The 21,811-nt window shown below is 38.4% G+C and overlaps 1 protein-coding gene and 1 non-coding gene across 4 annotated transcripts in view; one reads left to right on the top strand and one right to left on the bottom strand.

The window, feature by feature from the left end:
• The window catches only part of PTCHD4 (patched domain containing 4), a 206,938-nt gene that overhangs the window by 171,194 nt on the left and 13,933 nt on the right, over window positions 1-21,811 (top strand). The gene's annotated exons all lie outside the window — the stretch shown is intronic.
• On the bottom strand, window positions 1,508-1,614 carry LOC129404517 (U6 spliceosomal RNA). The gene has a single exon (XR_008629915.1). It is a non-coding gene; the product is annotated as a U6 spliceosomal RNA (small nuclear RNA).

Genomic DNA, 21,811 nt, shown 5'->3' with positions numbered 1-21,811 from the left:
TTTCAGTTTTATTGAGATATAATTGACATATAGCATTACATAAGTTGAATGTGTAGAGAACATTAATTTAAAGTGGTTACCACATTAAATTCAGTTATCATCCACCACTATTCATAGTTAGAAAACATGTTTTTCTTATGATGAGAACTTTTAAGATTTACTATCCTAGAAACTTTCAAATATACAACGTGGTATTTTTAACTCATAGTAACATTGCTATTCATGACATCCCAGAACTTGCAACTAAAATTTGTACCTTTTGACCACATTCATGTATTCTTCACCTCCTATTTCCACCCACTTTAACAACCAACAATCTTTATTCTGTTCCTATGATTTTTTTTAAAAAATTCCTCATATAATTACATGATGCAGTATTTATCCTTGTCTGACATTTCATTTAGCATAATACCCTGCAGTTTCATCCAAATAATCACAAGTAGCAGAATTTCATTTTCAGATCATTTAATAATATTCCATTTTATTTCTGTGTGCATAGGTATCACTCACATTTATTGTTCATTCCTCCATATGATGATGAGTGCTTAGTTCATGGGCATGAACTATTCAGTGAGTGAGTTCTCATCCACTTTGCTGATAATACTGGATTGCCTTTCAATTCAAGAATTGCTTTGATATCTCTTTACATTTAATTCCCAGATCTTTTCCAATTTCTTGACCATCTATAAATTCATGATTTTTATAGAATTTATCTCTAACCCAGTCTTCTCTACTGTCTGGACTTTCATATTTAAATGCTTACTTGGCACCTAAAATTTATATGCCTTTAATCATTTCAAATTTACCATGTCCAAAATCAAACTCTCAGGAAATAGTGAGACATTTGTGGAGGGAAGTAGACATTCTGGAAGAGGGTGTGGTATTTGAACACTGTGTGCATGAAACCATATCATTAACAGATTATAAATCAGGGTGCATAAAATGAAATAATTTTTTAAAATTTTAAATCAGACTCAACTTTTTCCCACCCACATTACCTCCACCAAGAAAACTCCCATGAAACCTTTCTTGTGAGGTTGATACCATTATCTATACATGTGGTTGATAAGGCTCAGGACCTTGGAGTCCTTCTTCAGTTCTTTTTTTCACAACTCACAACCAATGAGTCAGAAAAGATGATTGGCTTTACATTCAATCATACTCATCTGTCCTGTATGGAACTTAAGTCTCAAAAGGCAGTATAGTTTGTCAACTTTGAGCTATTATTTATCTGCAGGCCCTAGATAAGTAGGACATTCACTTTTAATTCAAAACAGATAAACCCTTCCATGAGGGAGTAATATTTCTTCAAACTTCTTAAAATCTTGAAGGATATGCTTACCTCACTTAGAAGACTTCGTGTCTCTTATATTAGATATATGAAGGGAAGAAAAGCTAAGGATGTGAAGGGAAAGTTATGCCATAAGCCAAACCAGAAAGTAGAAAAAGAGAAGATTGGAAATGAATTTTAATTTCATAAGTGATCACTTTTTTTCTCTCTTTTTTTAAAAAATATGAATGCTTCATGAATTTCTGTGTCATCCTTGCGCAGGGGCCATGCTAATCTTCTCTGTATTGTTCCAATCTTAGTATATGTGCTGCCGAAGTGAGCACAAGTGAGCACTATTTTAAGAATCAGGAGCATTTCTAGCAATGTGGAATGCGTGTATTTTTCAATATCCCTTTTTCTTTATCCTTTTGCAAGGAAACATGGAGGAAGAGAAAATGAATTGAGATTGATGAGATTTTTTTTTCTAAAAGGTTTTATCAAGTAAAAACCATAGGGGGGAATAGAGAAAAAATTGCACTCTCCATCAAATGGTAAATGACCCCTCTCAAGAATATAAATGTTTGTGAAGAGTAAATTTTTCTCTTATATTTGAATAAGGTAGCATTTGTACTTGTATAACTCAGACTTTTCTTTCCATTCATTCATTAGATGATATACACTTAGGGTATAAGCAAGTAAGTCTTGTGTTTGTGCCATAGTCATCCACATTCCCGAAGTCAGGCAAACACTGGTTGGAACTGAGCTTCACTGTCCAGTGGAGGGTGCTCTGAGTAGTTCTAGATGGCAAAAGATTTCCTGGACAGGTGAGATACACAGTAAACAGTATCTCCACTGCCTGCTTTTAATATCATAAAGTGAAAAAGTGCTAAGTACATAGCCCCAAATATTAGCTAATTAATGATCAAAAGGAAATAGTTCCAATGTCTGCAACCAAGAAAATCTTAACAAGGACAGAAGTTCTCTGACTGTCCTTGCAGTAAAGAATAATGGCAGGATCTGTGGTATTTAATTACTCCTCACTCAGGACTCACTCGGGTCAGATTTCATGAATATTGAATAGTTATTAATGATCAGCCAAAAGCAAAAGCAGTTATTTAAATTTTAATAGCAACTGACTTCAGAGCATCTCAAAAAATATCAGAGACATAAACTTGAGATCTAAATTTAGACCAGGGAGACAGCTCAAGTGGTAGAGCACACGCCCTGGGTCCTATCACCAGCACCACAGGTACCACGTGGCCTCAGAGCAATGGAGTGGCCCTATTGGACCCCAAATACCAACAGAATGAAGCCTTTCAGACCCACATTGCCTGGAGGAACATCCAGAGATGTTCTACTCCCAGACTGTAGGGTGTAATCCCTATAAAAACAAAGGATCTAAACAGTACCATCCTAAGCAAAGTTAGTCAGAAGGAAAGGGAAACATAGTGATCTCTCTCATATGTGAAATATAAAGAAACAAAGTAAGGCTATAACAAGTCCTAAGGCAAGAGAAGCCAAGAGCTGTTTTTCAATAGGAAGCTTACCACAAGCAAGGGAAGTGAGAGAAATATGAGAGACTTTGGAACAATGGTAAAGGGAAGTAGACACTCCACGGGTAGTGGTGCTGGATTGTGTAATGCACAAAACCCTAACGATAATAGTATGGCAAACTATGGTGCTTGAAATAAAATTTATTTTCAAAAATGATAAACAAATAGCACAGACTCTTAAGGCACTTGCCTTGCATGTGGTTGAGGCCAGGACCATGAACAAAATCCAGCACTACATATGGTTCCAAAGTACCACCTGAAGAAGATGTGGCCCAAAGCACACCCTCCAAAAATTTTGATAAAATATTTTAATAAATATTAAAAATTGACATTTACGAAGCAAACTCGAAGAGCCAGAAGCTCTATCTTTGTATTAATCAGAACCAAAATCAGTAAGAGAGATATATAGATAAATAGATATTTCATGTCTTATTCAAAGTCTTGGTGTAAGTCACCTTTCTTTCTAACATCATGAAGTATAAGATTATCTCAGACAAAAAGAAGAGATGAAATGTCTCTTAGAATGAAAAATATTTATGAAAGAGTTGCTAGTAGTTGGGAGAAAGTGGTGAGTAAAACCAAGAGATTTTGTTTTTATTCTAGCAATTTGACTTTTGTAATGATGGAGGTTAAGAAATCCCATAATCTGCACTGGAGAGATAACACATGGGTAAGACATTTATCTTGCATGTGGCTGATACCAGTTCAATTCCTGGTACTGCATTTGTTCCCTCAAGCACCATCAGGTATGAGCTCTGAGACAGAGATATGAAGGGAGGACGGGAAAGAGGACGGAAGGAAGGAAGGAAGGAAGGAAGGAAGGAAGGAAGGAAGGAAGGAAGGAAGGAAGGAAGGAAGGAAGGAAGGAAGGAAGGAAGGAAGGAAGGAGGGAGGGAGGGAGGGAGGGAGGGAGGGAGGGAGGGAGGGAGGGAGGGAGGGAGGAAGGGAGGGAGGGAGGGAGGGAGGGAGGGAGGGAGGGAAGAAGGAAAGAGAGAAGGAAGGAAGAAAAAAGGAGTGTGTGTTCTATAATCTACTATCTGCAGAGAAGAACCAGGAAAATTAGCACATGGCTTAGTATAAGTGCAAAGACCCAGTAACTATGATGCCAATGGTAGATATAAATGTTCATTGAAATCTGAAGGCCTGATAAGCAGGAGCACTGATATCTGAGAGCAGCAGAAGATGTATATCTTAGCATAAACAGAGACTGGATTTGCCCTTCCTCTGCCTTTTTGCTCTCTTTAAGTCCTTAGCAGATTTGCTGATGCTCACCTGTGCTGGTGAATTGAAATCTCCAACTTCAAATGCTAATTTCTTTCAGAGGCACCTTCACGGACTTGATGGAAATATTATTTTACCAGCTCTCTGGACATCATTTAACCCAGTCAAGTCAATACATGAAATTAGGTATCATAAAAGATAATGTCCTCATGTCATGAATTAGAAGAGATCGAACAACTGAAGAGAAAGAGGAAGCTAAAAAGAAAGGACAAACTTTGCCATAAAAATACGAAAATCATTTTTCAAAATCAACAGCAATAAAAAAATGGAAGAGATAGAAATCTAAACTGGATTGCAGAAAGTATCAGATACTTTCTGATAGTTCAGGTGGAGAAAAACAAATACCATAGGGTTTCATTCATATGTACAAAGTGAAAAAAAAACAAAACAAACTCATACTGAAAAACCTTTTTATTATTATAACTCTTTACATTGCCATAACTAAATGGCAGTTATGAGAGTCAAAAAGAGAAAGAGTTGGTAAATTTGATAAGGAGACTGGATTGCATGATGATGGATAAAAACTAGAATTTCAATGGCAATCAGGTTGTAGGTATAGTATTGATAGATGTCAAATTAAGATGTTATACACCTGAAATTTGTATTACATTTTAAACCATTGTGACTTAAATACATTTTTTAAAAATATTGAGTTTGGGGACTATTCCTGGCAGTGCTCACGGCTTGCTCCTGGCTCTGCCTGAGCTCAGAGATCACTCCTGGAGGGCTTGGAGGATCGTACAGGGTGCCAAGGGTTAAAATAGGTTGGCTAGGTCCAAGGGCTTTACACACTGTACAATTTCTCTGGATCCCTACAAATTTTAAGCAACAACAACAGAAGAGGTTGGTTCATAAAGATTATTGGTTCAGAATATATAAACAATTATGAACCAATAAAAAAGAGACCATCCAAACAAAAAACTATTTTCCTTCGGTGCTAGATCAGAGGCAATCTGCGAACCACCCAGGGCAAAAATCTAGATGCAAAAACTGAAGGTCCAAGAAGCTAAGTGAATATTTCAAGTCTCAGTTGGCCAGAAAGACCCAAGGAATTTCTGCTAACCAAGTGTGATGTCGAACCAGGTCCTCCCTCTCGGCAGTATCCATGGCTCCCCTGGGGCGAGATAGCTCACTCCTTAGATTCTGAGGAGCAGTTTCTATTTTTTGTTTTGATGTGACCAAGGTGCAAGGCCTGCCAGTTTTAAAGCTGCAGGCCTAGGACGGGTATGATTTTCAGAGCCCAATTACTCATCACCACCTCCAGTGTTAACCTCTTGACCCAGTTTGTTAATTGTTAGTGCTTGTTTATTCATCTGTAACAAGGGAGAATGATAATACTGACTCACTTCAAAGGATTCTAGAGATGAAATCATGAAGAGTAAAAATGGCATCGTAATTGGGTTTGCACAATGATCTAATAAATCACCATTAGAAAATGGAGGGTTAGGGCTGGAGCAATAGCACAGCGGGTAGGGTGTTTGCCTTGCACGTGGTCAACCCGGGTTCGATTCCCAGCATCCCATATGGTCCCCTGAGCACCACCAGGAGTGATTCCTGAGTGCAGAGCCAGGAGCAACCCCTGTGCATCGCCAGGTGTGACCCAAAAGGCAAAAAAAAAATAATAATAATAATTAAAATAAAAAGAAAAAGAAAGAAAATGGAGGGTAACAAAAATAGTTGTCTTTCAGCTTTTATTAACATTTTCCTTGGTTTTAAAAATCCTGACTCCATTATAAAGAGCACCTTATTTTTAAACTAGTAAATATGAAAGGGTTTCAAAGGTAGGGAGTGATAGTAGAGTAGGTAGGACAATTGCCTTGCTTGTCAGCAACCCAGGTTTGATCCCTTGCACTAAGTATAGTCCCCCGAAGCCTCTCTAGGGCTGATATTGGAGTACAGAGCCAAGAGTAAGAGTAAACTCTGTCAGGTGTGGCCCCTTGAGGAAAAAAGTTTCAAAGTTTTATTTCGTGTCAATAAGTTTTAAGTGCGTGATTGATATCTTTAAAGAAAATCTATTAGAATGCATTTTGGATTCTTAAAAATAGTATTGTGTGTGGGACTGGAAAGAGCACAGCAGACAAGGCACTTGCCTTGCAGGTGGCAGACCCACCCAGGTTCAATGCCTGGCATCCCGTATTGTCCCTGGAGCCCACCAGGAGTGACTTGTTAAGATTCCAAGGTTCCTGATTAGACACTCTTAATTCTACCTTTTATCATTTACTTATGTCCATTCATTGTTTTATGGCCACAAATTTTATAATCACACACAGTTCAAAACAGAGCAAGAAAGGTATCTTCCCCCATCCTATCCAAATCAAGAAAACTCATGTCAACACCACTAATGAATGACATTGCCTACTTATAAATAAGAACTAACACATTCTTACCCCTGGCTTTGTTCCTGAGAACATAAACATAAGTAAAATAAAAACCAAGCTCATTTAGCTGGATGATCTTAGGAGATTTTATTGCTGCCATGGGGAGGTAGTCTTCTACTGAGAAAAGTTTTCTGCATTCCTCAGGACAATTCCAAACTGTGAAGGCATCTTTGTTTTGAAGAATGTTCTGTACGTGAGTGAGTGAGTGAGTGAGTGAGTGAGTGAGTGAGTGAGTGAGTGAGTGAGTGAGTGAGTGAGTGTGTGTGGCAGGGGGGTGGCGGACATTATTTTGTTCCATGCTATTCAAAATGTTTCTGTTTTGGAAAAGATGAGGAACATTTAAGGACTGTATAATCCATCTCTCCCAGACTAGTTTTTTGTTGTGTTCTGTTTTTCTCTTTTTTCTTGGACCACAATGGACAGTTCTCAGAACATCATGTGGTCCCAGGGATGGAAGCCAGGGTTTCTGCATGCTAAGTATGCACCACATCCTTTGAGCTATCTTTCTGGTCTGAAACCAGCTTGTGTTCAATATCAGGATTTTATAAGAAAGATATCATAGCTCAAAAGAAACAAATACAGTGAACACGGTAATTCTTTACATGGAGTCAAAAAGTCAAGATCATCCCATTGTAGAGTTAATAAAGGATGAGGTGAATGAGCCACTGTGGGAAACTGCCATCTCCTTAGAAAAGTTGGAAACTGAGCCATATCACCACAGGAACAACACCACGGCTATCATTTATCCAACACGACCTCATATCAAGATTAACATTTAAAGCATTAGCCTGTGTGGACAATGTCATTATTTCTCACTTATCAGTAAAGAAATTTACATTCAGAGAACTCAACAAATTTATCCAGGGGTAGAGAGATTGTTCAAGTGGTAGAATGCATATCTAGCATGTGCAAAGTGCTGTGTTCTATTCCTGGTACTGCATTGCCCGCCCCCTCCCCCGCCCACGCACCCAAGTAATCTTTGGTGGCCTCTAAGCACAAATAAGGATTGCCAGGAGGTTTGGACCTAGTTCTGCTCAATATTGTAAGCCAAAAATAAAAATAAAAATAAATTAATATTCAAAAAAAAGAAAGAAAAGGAATTTGCCCAACGTCACATAGCTGGAATATGGTATGAAGAGGAGATAGATAGATAGATAGATAGATAGATAGATAGATAGATAGATAGATAGATAGATAGAAAGAGAGAGAGAATGTGGTCTCCAAAACTTGATTTTAATCACTACTATATCCTATTTACCCCAAACTATAGTCTGTTATTCCAGACACCAGGTTCTCCTTCTTGATGCCCTTAAGACTTGTGGTAGAATTTCTGCCTGAATTGGCTCATGATGGATGAATTTGAGTTTTAAAGTAGAAGTAATTCCACCTTGAAAGTCAAGGATAACCTGGCAACCACTTGCTTCCACAATCCAAAATCTCCACCATGCCCTCAGACAGACCCCACTATCTCAGGACAGACCTCACCCGGATATAATCTGCTGAAAATTCAGATATGCGAACATATTATCCAGGCTTTCTCAGGGGTCGGAACAGACTACTTCCCCTCACCTCCCTGTACTTCCAGAAGCTTTGGCAGTCATGTACACACCCCAAAGCTGTGATCCAGTTAAAACAGCTACTCCATTCTTACCTTCCCAATTAAAATACTGAACACCCTGAGCAAACACAATGACTTCTTAGTACCTTAGTATTGCAACGTAACATACAAAAGGAAAGAAAGATGAAAAGTGCCTGCCATAGAGACAGGCTGGGGGTTGTGGCATGGTGGAAGGGAGGCAGTGGATATTGTTGATGGGAAATATACACTGGTGAAGGGATGGGTGTTTGATTATTGTATGACTGAAACCCAATCATGAGAAGCTTTGTAGTGGTCTATTCATGGATATTCAATTAATTTCTCAATAAATAAAAATTAAAAGATCATTTTTTTTTAAAAAAAGAAAGAAAACCAAGGGCAAGACTAAGTCTTGGAAGACTCTTTTACTACCAGCTGGAAAATCTTCTGGAATCTTTTACACTGTGTAGTATGATTGTTCTGTAAAACAACATTTCTGAAATTTCATCACCACTTAATTTTTGTTGTATTTAGTTAATGTTCATTAAACATCCATTATGGCAGGGCACTCTAAAAAGGGTAAGATCTTAAAATTTTCATAGAGAACTGCCACAATATAAGATAGACTGGTTAGATCCTGGACTCTTACAAACTAATTTTATTTCACAAATTCATTCTTTTCTTTTTTCTTATCGACTTTGGACCACACCTGGCTATACTTAGGGCTTACTCCTGGCTCTGTGCTCAGAGACTACTCCTGCAGTACTTGGGGGATCATGGGATCTAATGAGGTTGGTTGTAAGCAAGACAAGCTCCTTTCTGGCTATGTTATCTTTCTGCCCAAAATCTCTTTTTCCTTGGTTCCCTTCTTCTTCTCTGAGAGCACTACCTGGTTATCCGCAGAGAAAACGCAAGATAACTGCTTAGAGGGATACACACAGATTTCTTTGTGTGTGTCTAATTGTCTGATCATGGCATAAGGAAGGACTGAAAAAGAATCAACTGACTGGTAGAAAGAGAGCAATGTAGAAAGAAGAGGATATTAAGACACAATTACAGAAATTAGTGTTAATAAGTGACTTGATAAAAAAGATATGGCATGTGTGCTTAATAGGATACTACTTTGTCATTAAAAAACTGAAAGTGTTTCTTTGGTGACTAAATGGATCCTTGAAGGGATTCTGCTAAATGAAATAAGTAAAAGAAAATTACCAGATGGTTTTGCTTATGTGTGACATATGAACAACCAAAGCAAACAAGCTGGCAAAATAGCACCCTGCAAAGCAAACCCCTAACCTTGTTGAAAGCGATGTTCGTCACCAGAGGGACAGGGATGGGGTGGGATGCACTGTTGCTTCAGTGATGGGCTGTGGTGAGTATTATACACATGTAGAAGCGCAAAGCCAAACCTTTGAGATTTCATAATATTGTAAATCAATAATAAGTCAATAAGAATAACTTGATGTGTTAGGAAACAATAGCATGAGTTCAGAAACAAAATTCAATCTGGGAAACATTTCAAGAGTTTTCAGGTCTCCGTTAGTTGAGAGGTCTTGGATAATATTATTAGTGCTGGCAATACAGTGTTGATGGCTAAGATTTCACTAACCAAGTCAATGGAAGTTTTTCTCCCCTTGAAATCCAAAAGTACTACTTTGTGTTATCATATATAATTGAGAATCTATCACTTTATAACAAATGTTTGTATTCTTATCTTAGTCTTCAGAGTTATATTGAAGGCAAAGGCTCTCATTTTTATCTTTATTCTCTCAACAGAGAACTCAACAGAGAACCAACTATTAGTCATAATAAAATCAAAAGAAGCATTTGTTCAATTAAAATATATAGACAATTTGTTTAATTAAGATATAAACACCATCTTAGTCAAAGCCATTCTCATCATTTCTTGAACCAGGAAATTAGCTCCTGATTGGTTCATACACTTTAATTCTTGGCCCCCTGAGGAGGAAGAATATTAAATTTTTAAAAAGGAACACTTTTCATGGTTTTGTCCTTTATGTTATTCAATTCAATATTACCCTATTAGACTTTGAATGAAGTTATAGGCCTTTTACATAATCTGTTAATTTCAGTATTTTCCATCCTTTTTTTCTCTAATACATTGCATGATTCTTTCCTTGTGACTGTCAAAAATTTAACCAGTCATGTGTCTATGTGTGTCTTTGAGGTGTCAGTATACCTGTGTCTCTGTGTCTTTGTTTTCTTCCTACTTCTGTTAATTCTCTGCAAACTGCACCACCTTTGTGTATCCTCTACTTCCATGTCAAATTCTTCCTCTTTCTTCCTCTTATCCTTCAGGTTTCAATTCAAATGGCATTTTTGTTCAATCCTACTATACTTTTTGGTTTTCTTTCTGATGAAATCTGTATCCTTCTTTATAGCATCAATGTTTTGTGATTAAGCATCTACTTGCATAACTTTATTTATTTGATGGGTCTCTAACACCTTAAATTTGTAATTCATAAATGTAGTTCTCAAAGAGTATCTCTTCAGTGAATGGATGAATGTTTTCATTATTTTTTACTGGGAGACTAAAATTATTTCCCTATAATCTCATTCACTAGAACAGAAATAATTCTACCTTCTTCAAAGTGCACACACAAAACAGTACTATAAATAAGAGAAACAATGATTTGTGCCTATGCTGCTGTGTATATCCAAGACACAATTTCACTTCTACAATACTCTGTGCAAGTTAGAAACAAACTGCTTCTATACTGTCTTTTTTTTCCTTGCTAGACATATGGTCTCTGTCAAAACCACTCAACTTTACCATTGCAGAGGAAGAACAGATCATTGGCAAGATGTAAATGAAAGAAGATAGTATGTGATTGAACATGTGCTGAACAATATTATTTCCAAAACAGAGAGAATGTTCATTTGGGCTCGAGGACAGCAGTTTGCCAACCTCTATTCTAAGTGACCAGAGACAGGGTTTTATGTAATACACTGACATTACCTGAGGTATTACAAAATCTCCTGACTAGCACTCATCTTTTTTTCATTTGCACCTTGCTTCCATTCTCCTAACAAAAAAATAATAATAATAAATAAATAAAAGCATTCCTGTCTGGTGGCCTCCACCTAATGGAACATGAACGTCAAAGTGATCTGAGCATGAAAGTCCCTCTGTGATGTGGAAAGCTCTTGTCTGTCCCTCAACATGAGTCATCTCCTCTCCTTCTTTTCCTTCAATCCACACACAGGCACTCACTCTGGCCTTGAGTGCTCCTTGAATGTGTCAGTTTTCAAACTTACTACAATGCCATTTCTCTCAATGTTTCCACTACCTAATTGCTCTGCCCAAGACATCACAACCCCGGGGGGTTGAAGCGATAGTAAAGTGGGTAGGGTGGCTGCCTTGCATGCGGCCCACCCAGATTTGATTTCCAGCATCCCATATGGTCCCCTGAGCACCACTAGGACTAATTCCTGAGTGCAGAGCCAGGAGTAGCACCTGAGCATCGCCGGCTGTGACCCAAAAAGAAAAAAAAAATCTCAATCACAATACATTTCAGGGCTGGAGCTATAACACAGTTGGTTAGGGCATTTGCCTTGCACGCAGCCTACCTGGGTTTGATTCCCAGCATCCCATATGGTCCCCCAAGCACTGCCAGGAGTAATTCCTGAGTGCATGAGCCAGGAGTATCCCCTGTGGAACACTGGCTGTTGTAGGGAGCCATCTTACAAAACCAAAAGAAAAAAAAAGACATCACAACCACCATCTTCACTTCTTTCTGGACATATTAAAAGTTTATCTATTGTAAAATTTCCTTAATGACTTTTCTCTCAAATTTCCCACTCTTACCTCAAACTTTCATAATCCATTTTTATTAGTATTTTTCAATTCACCCATGCAAGGTGCATCATTTTTTTTATGTATTACACTGATATTGTAGATTTTATTTATTTTTTATTTTTTTTAATTTTTTTTAAATTTTATCACCGTGTGGAAAGTTACAGAGTTCTCAGGTTTATGTCTCAGTTATACCGTATTCAAACACCATCCCTTCACCAGTGCCCATATTCCACCACCAAAATCCCTGGTATACCCTCCGCCCCCCACCCCAACTGTATAACTGATGAATTTCACTTCATTTTCTCTTCACCTTGATTATGTTCCATATTTCAACACAAAACTCACTATTGTTGTGGGAGTTATACCCCCAAACAAGATAACCCTATTAAGGAAGCATTTGATAATTAGTTTTCCATTAAAATATTGTATGTTTTCAGGTTTTAGAAAAGGCCGCGCGGCTCGGATGTGTCCCAGTCCCGAATCCCGGAGCCGTGTTAGTTGCTGCTCAGTGTCGCCAGGGCTCCATCTGGAGAAGGTGTGCTAGCTGCACCTCCTCCTTCCAGCTCCCTAGTGTTGTTGGCCCCAATTCGGGTCCGGAGCATTTTCCAGGCCGCGTTGCTCACCAGAATGCCTGCCGCTTCTCTGTTGATTGTGGCAAGATGGCCGGTGCATTGTTTTTATATAGTGCTTATTTGTCTTACTATTTATCTTTTTCACCAGGAGATAGACCCTGTGAGAATAGGGACTTCCCCTATCAGATCCCAAATGTTCATATTTAGTACATTTAGTACATAGTAGAGACTGTCTATATGGAACGAAAAGAATGAATGAATTCTTTTTAGGTACTTTTGTACCTGAACCAAGACATACTCACAATTAATTTTTCCTCATTCAAGTAAACTAGTAAAAATTCTAATAGAAAAGTTTATGCACAATGTGTTCACTGTGTGCTCAAATTGAGAATGTTTAATAGCATATCCTTAGCACTTCTATCTCTCTGCTGTCAGAATCTAACTAGAGAGAGAGAAAGCATGTTGCAAAATTCAAACAAACTAAACCTTGTGACTTGATTAAATGAATGCACAGAAATTGGCTACTGAGAATTTTGCTTATGTTCTGTAGTGTTTATGGGTGTTCTGACTGGACCTTTAGTTCCTAAGTCCCAATAAGACTAGAAAAGCTCTTTTTAGAGAGTTCCAAGAACAGCAATTCATTTTCACAACTTTAAATGGAAAACACTATATGGGAATGTTTTTCTTTATACATTGAAACAAAGAAAAACATGAAGTTTGCTCTTTAGATTAAAAAGAAGCATCTGAAACTGTTTCAAGGTAAGACAATAATTGTGAAAAGATAAGAGTTTGAATTTGTGTCTGCTTAAAAGAAAACCAAAACAAGAAAATAAGCTGACTTCATTTTTTGTTTTTTTTTTTAATGTGGCTCCTTTGTTTTAAACAAAAGATAAAGAAACTGCTAATTAATCTTCAGGCTGAAGTCACATGTCTCCCATCTCTGTGATTTCTAGCCTCACCGTCTGTCTGATTTAGAGAATAATTTTCTTCTTTTCAGCTTTCCCATTTCTTTGTTCTCCTGATCAGTGATAGTTTCCCCTATTGACTATACATGCAGTTCCTTGGACACAGTAGGTAAACATTTGCCCATTTTCTAGATTGAAGTTCTTTGAATGCTTAATTTTTATTTCAATGTATGCCTTTCCCCCATAAGACTGGAGACCTCTCAGCATTAAAAGATTCTTATGTCCCCTTCCTCTCAGGAACACTGGAAAACAAACTTGCATTTAAAAAAATAAGAAAAGAAAAATTAAAAGGAATAAAAAACAAAAACAAAGAAACCTTGAAGTCCAAGGACACCTTCCTTCAAAGGGTGGAGCCTGTGTGGCCTCAAGTTACCCCCTGCACTGACTGAAGTCCCCTCTCCCTATTCCACTGCAGTGTTCCATCTGGTGTTTCACAAGCAGGGGCATAACCCCCAGTGAACCTCTTCACCAAAAGTCCGCATGCCTATTGGTCACCAAAACCAAGTCTGTGCAACTCTTGGTTATTCAGTCATTGCAGACACAAACAAGCAAAAAGAGTACGGGAAGGGAGAAAGAAACATTAATGTACAGAACACAATTAGAAATTAAAGTGAACAGTTATCCAATTTTTCAAATAAAATATTCAATAAAGCCAAGTGTTGTAAGAGAAGCCAGAAGACATTCATTCTCCTAATATTGGACAGGTTAATGTGCTATTGCCATTATTGTTTTTAAAATATCTAATTGCCAAGAATTTTCACAATGACTGGGAAAAAGTACTCTAACTTTTGTTACAGGCTTGTTCAAATTATCTTTAAGATACTGAGGAGTGGTCTCTGCTCAGTTTCTTTCAAGTTAGTAACAAACCTAATTCTTACTTTGTTTGGGGACCACACATATCTCTCTTCTCAGGGGCCACGTCTGGCTGTGCTTGGGGTATAATATGCAGTGCTAGGATTTGAACCAATGTCTTAGCTGTAGCATACTAAGCAAGCTTCTTAACCTTCATATTGTTTCTCTGGTCTGCAAATTTAACTCTTTTTAAGACAAAAAGGGGGGGGAGAGAAGGAAGGAAGGAAGGAAGGAAGGAAAGAAGAGAGAAAAGGAAGGAAGGAAGGAAGGAAGGAAGGAAGGAAGGAAGGAAGGAAGGAAGGAAGGAAGGAAGGAAGGAAGGAAGGAAGGAAGGAAGGAAGGAAGGAAGGAAGGAAGGGGGAAGTAAGGAAGGAAGGAAGGGGGAAGGAAGGAAGGAGGGAAGGAGGGAAGGAAGGAAGGAAGGAAGGAAGGAAGGAAGGAAGGAAGGAAGGAAGGAAGGAAGGAAGGAAGGAAGGAAGGAAGGAAGGAAGGAAGGAAGGGGGAAGGAAGAAGGGAAGTGGGAAGGAAGAAAGGAAGGGGGAAGGAGGAAGGAAGGAAGGAAGGAAGGAAGGAAGGAAGGAAGGAAGGAAGGAAGGAAGGAAGGAAGGAAGGAAGGAAGGAAGGAAGGAAGGAAGAGAGGGAGGGAGGGAGGAAAGGAGAGAGGGAGGGAGGGAGGGACAGATGCAGGCTCTGTTGAGAAAGGAATCAAGGAAGCAAGATTTGAAACACTGAACATGATTCTTTATCTAGACTCTCAGAGATAGGGGCAAACATAACTATCAAAGATAGGGGCAAATTAATTAAAGAGCAAAGTGATCACTGAAATGCTGGTATTTTATCCAAATCTTGGAACACAGCCCTCTCTCTGCTCCTGGGAGGGGAGGTGGCTTCTGGCATTTCCTTTTGGGGCTTAAGGACTGTGCATCTGCAAAACACACCACTCTGTCGCCCACCTGACTTCTCTCAGTGGAAAGCTAAATTGACTTAAATCATGTGGGAACATTATAAATACTGTTTGTGATGAGAATAAATTGGTGCAAATCACCTAGGTACTTTTCTAAGTACCAGCTGATGAAGAAGTTTAGATTCACTGTAATTTATAAACAGAATGAAGGTTACCTCACAAATTCTGAGAGCTAGGATAAAATGTTGTATTAAAAAGTCTAAAAGAGAGACTGCAGATGGCTCAAAGCACTGGAGGGCATGCCTTGCTAGGCACATGCCCCAAATTCAGTCTCAGACATCACATGCACACCACCTTGGCTTTGCTGGGATGGCTCTGGTGGCTTCAAGTACGGCTGAGCCTCAGTAATACTGCTTTGTCAGACCCAAATATTGAACCACCTGACTCTGTTAACCAAGTATAGACTGGAGTGGTCGCTGGACCTTTTTAAGGTTGCTTGGGAGCCAGGCCCCCTTAAATTAAATTTTAAAATCTAAAGGAAAGAGAAATGAAATGAAGTGAGCTGACACCATCGGGCTACACTAGCACGTGACAAGGATGAATGGAGACGTTACTGCCGCCCATTGGAGCAAATCGATGAGCAATAGGACCACAAGAGATACAAAGGAAAGAGAATAAAACATTCCCCAAAATTATCTATAAGGCCCACTTATACTAATTCCTAGCCCAATCAAAAGTATAACATGGAAACAAAACTGCAGTATCTCATGAAAAGAAATGCAAAAATTCTCAACAGAATATTGCTAAAGCAAACTCAGGAACATATAACAAGATGAAGTAGAATTTACCCACTAAGCACAAGGGGAGTTTAATATCTAAAAATAAAATTAATATAATTGTTATATCAGTAGAATAAAAGTCAAAAACTACATGATCCTCTCAATAGTCTCAAAAGGGCACTTGACAAACTCCTATTTCATAATATGATAAAAGCTCTAATCAAACTAGGTGATGTCGTGGGTACCATGGGTGACTTGCGTGAAGCAGGGAGGAGAAAGACAGTCACTTTCTCCCCAACTGCCTCTACCACCTGGGACCCAGAGTTACTGGGTTCTTGTCTTGCTCGAGGAAAAGAATTTCAAGAGTAGACAAGCAGTGAAGTAAATAGATTTTATTCAGAGGTTTCTGAGGGAAGGAGGAGGAGATAAGTGGGAGAGAGAATAGTAAGAATAACACGCTCAAGAGAGAACATGGGCTTCTCCAAGGTTGGAGGAAGCCCCTACACATAACCGAGCTTTAGACACAAAAGTATGAAAGCATGAAAGTACACATCTCAAGAGGAGAGATGCGGGCGACACATCTTCTCGGCCACGTGGGCACAAGCAGCACATGGGCTCAGGCAGCATATGTGCGCCTTCCTTTGTTCAAGGTGACTTTTATAGGGTTTCTTCAAGCTGCCCCCACCTGGGGTTTCTTTCCAGGTAAAAGTTCATTGCTAAGGTTACCAGGGAGGTTGGGAGTGGTAATGGCCTTCTTTGGGAAACCTCCTGGGAAGGGGTCCATTATCCTCAGGTCTGCTGATGGTTTCCTCCCTCCGGGTCTTTTGTTTTCTTGAATCTGCAAGTCTTAAGAGTCTCCTTCCCAGAGACTCTGTTAAATCTAAATTTTCATTGCCAAGGGTCTTTCCCTATCTACCTGCCTACATCATAGGGATAGAAGGAAACTTACTCTGATTTAAAAAAAAAGCATTTACAAGTTGGCAAAATATGTGAAATGATAAGATCAAGAGAGGCATATTTTTTAAAGTTAATGTGTGGAAGGAATTCTTATGGAAAAACCTGGATTTTCATGGCATATATAGTATTTTATAGCCCCAGGAAAAGGGGAAGAGTTTCTCCTAGAGATCTATGTTTTAGATATTCTGTTTTAATACTTTACTTTGGGGGGGGGGGAAACATGGGGACATACGCAGGGATACTGAAGAGCTGCCCCTTTGTGCTCTGAGGGTCCCCAAAGCACTCTAGTGCTGGGGATAAACTTAAAGTTCTGGCATACACAGAATGGGCTTTGCACCATTTGAGAGCGGGAGAAAATGTATTTTATTTGCTATTTATTTTATTTGTTTTAAGCAAATAACCCATTGCGCCATTTCCCAGGCCCTTTTTTCTCTTGCAGGAGTATGTAATATTCCACTTATAGATAGTTCTAGTCTTCTTCCTGAAGGAAAGTAGACACTTGTGACTATTTGTTCATGCCTCTCCTCACTGTATTCTCCTCCAAGATGAGTGACCACTGTGGATAAAGATGATATTGAGTGCCCTCAAGAGCAGCAGAGACCCAACAAAAGCAAACAAGACATGTCTTCTTCCTCTTTCTTCGTTGCTTTTCTCCCTGTTCTCACTCATCTGTATTTTCCTACACAAGCACAACCCTGCTCCCCTTTGCAAGGGACTCACGTCTCTCTGAAGTGACTTTGCCTTTAAAACACAGCAGCTTGAAAGGGTGAAGACTCTCTCCTCACTCACATCTTGTTTCACCACAAACAAACTGATAGATCTATCACTGCTGAGTTTGGATATTTGATGATTACTATATTTGCAAATGCTTGAAAAGAAACGTAAGTGGTAGCATATGTATGCACTAACTGACCCCAGATCTTCAACAGTGGTATTCCACACAAGCAGTTCTCCAGATGACCCTACACTTCTATTTTTGACCAATAACTGAAAAAGAATTGCACAGATATATGCTTTGTAGGTTTTTTTGTGCTTTGTCTAATTATTGCATTAAGTCAGGTATGGTAATGAAAATTTTATTTATTAAGATATTTAATATTAACAGTCATCAAAAAGATCCTGAAAGATACCTAAATAGATACAGGGGTATAATGGCTATGTGCAATTAAACATGTTATTTTGGAAGGGTAAAGTAATAACAAATAGGCAGAAAAAAAACATAATTTTAATGATGCCCTTATAACATGCTATCTATATATTTAGCTATAAAATCAGATATGTATTCTTTTAATTACAAGCTCAGAGAAAGTGTGGAAATCAGTCATTGCAATCAATAGAAACTTAGCCTTTCTGTGTTCTATGCCTGAGAAAAAATATATTTGAGAAGCTAAAGAGAGCCAAATTCAAATCAATTGTGGGGGATCTCTACCTAGCAAATCCTCAGACAGATCATTTGCCTCCTGCTTTCACCTCTGGGGAAAGTTATCTCCAAAGAAAACCCCTTAAAGTGTCCTTGGCCGCCAACCACATGGAAAAATGGTTTTCCTAAAATATCCAGTTGCTGTAAGGAGAGAAAATACCTGTGACCAGTATTAAGAGACTTGCCTCCTTTTAGGGAACTGAGCTCAAAGTGCTTCCCGCTGGGAAGGAGAAAGTGGAGGGCAAGCACTGACCCTTCTTATTCATCCATTATGTAAGCAGTGTGGGAGCTAGAAATAGGGTCCAGGTTTTTTTTTATTATTTTAGAGGAATAATAACAAACTCAATGATAGTATGTCATAGGTCTTAAACTGTTACCGTGAGTTATCTTTCCCCAGTATTCTAACAGTGCATACAAAGGAAAAGGAAAGCATGCAAGTATGTTCTTTAGCACTCTTTTACATGAGAGTGGAGTCAAGCACCCTGGTTAGACCCAGGAGATTTGGTCCTTTATAACTCTGAACTCTTCCTATCCCTGCAATGTCCACCTAATGAAGTGTGTGGAGAGGGTGCAAAGTTCTACTTCATAAGAGTTCATGGGATTCAGATACTATGAATTTTTAGTCAATTTTTTAAAAATTTTATTGAATCACTGTGAGATAGTTACAAGCTTTCATGTTTAGGTTACAATCACACAATGATCAAACACCCATGCCTCCACCAGTGCACATTCCCCATCACCAATATCCCAGGTATAACTCCCCTTTCCCACCCTCCCCCTGCCTCCATGGCAGACAATATTCCCCATACTCTCTCTCTTTACTTTTGGGCATTATGGCTTGCAACACAGACACTGAGAGGTCATCATGTTTGGTCCATTATCTACTTTCGGCACACATCTCCCATCCCAACTGGTTCCTCCAGCCATCATTTTCTTAGTGATCCCATCTCTATTCCATCTGCCTTCTCCCCTCCACTCATGAAGCAGTCTTCCATTTATGGGGCAATCCCCCTGGCCCTTGTATCTACTGTCCTTGGGTGTCAGCCTCATGTGATGTTCTTCTATACTCCACAAATGAGTTCACTTCTATGTCTGTTTCTCTCTTTCTGACTCATTTCACTTAGCATGATACTCTCCATGTCTATCCATTTATAAGCATATTTCATGCCCATGCCGGTCAACGTCTAATTTGGGTCTAATTTGTCAACGTCTAAATTGGGTCTAATTTGTCCCCAACAGATGACCATTTACGAAAGGATACAAAAAACTCACTCATCCAGTGAATGAAAAACTGGTCTCATACACTGGCTCTTCACCAGACTATTTCTATTTTCTACCTTCATTTCCTAAGTTAGATACTAACTGAGATCATTGTAGATCGCATGGAATGACATTTTCCTAGTGTTATTCTAAAGTGGCAGGCAACACCGTTGACGAATCAGGGCAGCTTTGCTGCATGGGGAATCAGGATGAAAAAGTCTTTACAGCTTTTATTTTTACATGTTCATTCACAGACTGTATGAACCACCCCAAGAAATAGTCCTAGGAGACTCTCCTCATGAGAAATAAATCTGTCTTTTAGGGCTTCCACTGTTGATGAGGAAAGAGTACAAATTACTGATTTGACTACATCTAGTTATCCATTCCCAGCCATCAAGTTAGAAGAGTGGTATACAACAGGGAGGAGTATAGGTATAGTTCTTAACATGTAAATATTAATATATTTGCTAGATACCTAACTGTAATTAAGAAATGATCACAGGACCTGATAACTGGGAATAATTTATTTGAAATGCATGATATTGTACTGAATATTTTCATGCCAGTGTTAATGTACCCTTTGAGAATTATCAGAAGGTGCCAAAGAGATAATAAATGTTATAAACTGCCAAGAGAATTTTTATCCTCTCTCTCTCTCTCTCTCTCTCTCTCTCTCTCTCTCTCTCTCTCTCTCTCTCTCTCTCTCTCTCTCTCTCTCTCTCTCTCTCTCTCTCTCTCTCTCTCTCCCTCACCCCCCCCAGGACACATCCAGTGGTGCTCAGTGCTCACTCCTGGCTCTGTGCTCAGACATCACTCCCGGAAGGCTTGGGGAACCGTATGGGGTGCTGGGGATCAAACCTTGTTTTTTTCCATGCAATGTGCAATACAAATGCCCTAGATGCTGTATTGTCTTTCTAGCCCTTTACAGCTCTTTACTGAACTATTATGGGCCCAGATTATTCTCAACTAATTAAAGGTAAAAAAATGTCCTAAAAAAATATAGATCTACATTAGCTGTTTTTGGTTTTTTGTGATTGCTGAAATAGACTCAGAATTTTTATATATTTAAGGGTTAGTAACTTTTCAGCTATTTACCTGAAATATTAGTAGTTATGTAACCAAAACTTTTCCTTCTTCAGTCAACTTTTTTTTTAATAGTCATAGCTCCAGGGATGTGAAGGATGAGATTGGGGAGTGAGTGAGGTAGAAATTTTCATCTATAATTTAGATTTTTATATAAAATATTTTGTCTTAATTATTTCTTTAAAATCTTTGAAATATAATTGACAGCATTCTATTAATTTCAGATATACACATGATAATTCAAGATACATGTGTACTGTGAAATGATTACAAGTCTACTTATCTATTACGACACATAAATACTATTTTTCTAATTATGAAAATTTTTTAAATCTTTTTTCAGAGCTTTCAAATATACAATACTGTTATTAATAGTAGTCCAATTCTGTATGTTTTATCCCATAACATTTCCTCACTGGCAATTTGTGCCTTTTGACCTCCTTTAGTCATTCTTTTTGCCTGGCCCCCATCCATCTCTGCAACCAGTGAATCTATTTATCTATGAGCTCAGCTTTTAAATTCAAGGTTTGGTTTGGTTTGATTTTACATTTTACATATCAGCACTATCATATGGTATTTAAAGATCTTTTTGTTTGTTTGGGGACCACAACCAGTAATAGCCAGTGGATACTCTCAGTTCTGTGCTCAGAAATTACTCCTAGTGGTGCTCAGGTATCAGATGGGATTCTGGGGATTAAACCCAGACCAATTGTTTAAACCCAGGCAAGTACTCTACCCCACTATACAAACTTTCTGAGTTATTTTACTTATTTTTCTTATTCTCTCAAGGTAATAACCTTATTCTTGTAAATGGCAGCATTTTCTTATCTTTTATGACTGAAAATAATTTCACTGTGTGTGCATATATGTACAAAGACATTTCATGGTTTTTTAAACATTAATTTATTCATTAAGGAGAAGCAAGTTGTCTCTGTGTTATGAACTACTGTAAATGACACAAAAATCCAGAGTTTGGGTATCCTTTTTAATTAGTCTATTTGTTTTCTTTGGAAAAATATCCTAAAAGTGACACTTCTGAATCAGATGGTAATTCTAGTTTAAGTTTTATGATGAACTTCCTTTCATTTTCTGCTATTGCCACACCAGTGTATGTTCCCACCAATAGTTCACAAGAATTCCC

The sequence above is a fragment of the Sorex araneus genome, chromosome 4 (assembly GCF_027595985.1).
Source record: "Sorex araneus isolate mSorAra2 chromosome 4, mSorAra2.pri, whole genome shotgun sequence".
In the NCBI taxonomy this organism is placed as follows: domain Eukaryota; kingdom Metazoa; phylum Chordata; class Mammalia; order Eulipotyphla; family Soricidae; genus Sorex; species Sorex araneus.
This window is presented reverse-complemented; position numbering and strand designations above follow the sequence as displayed.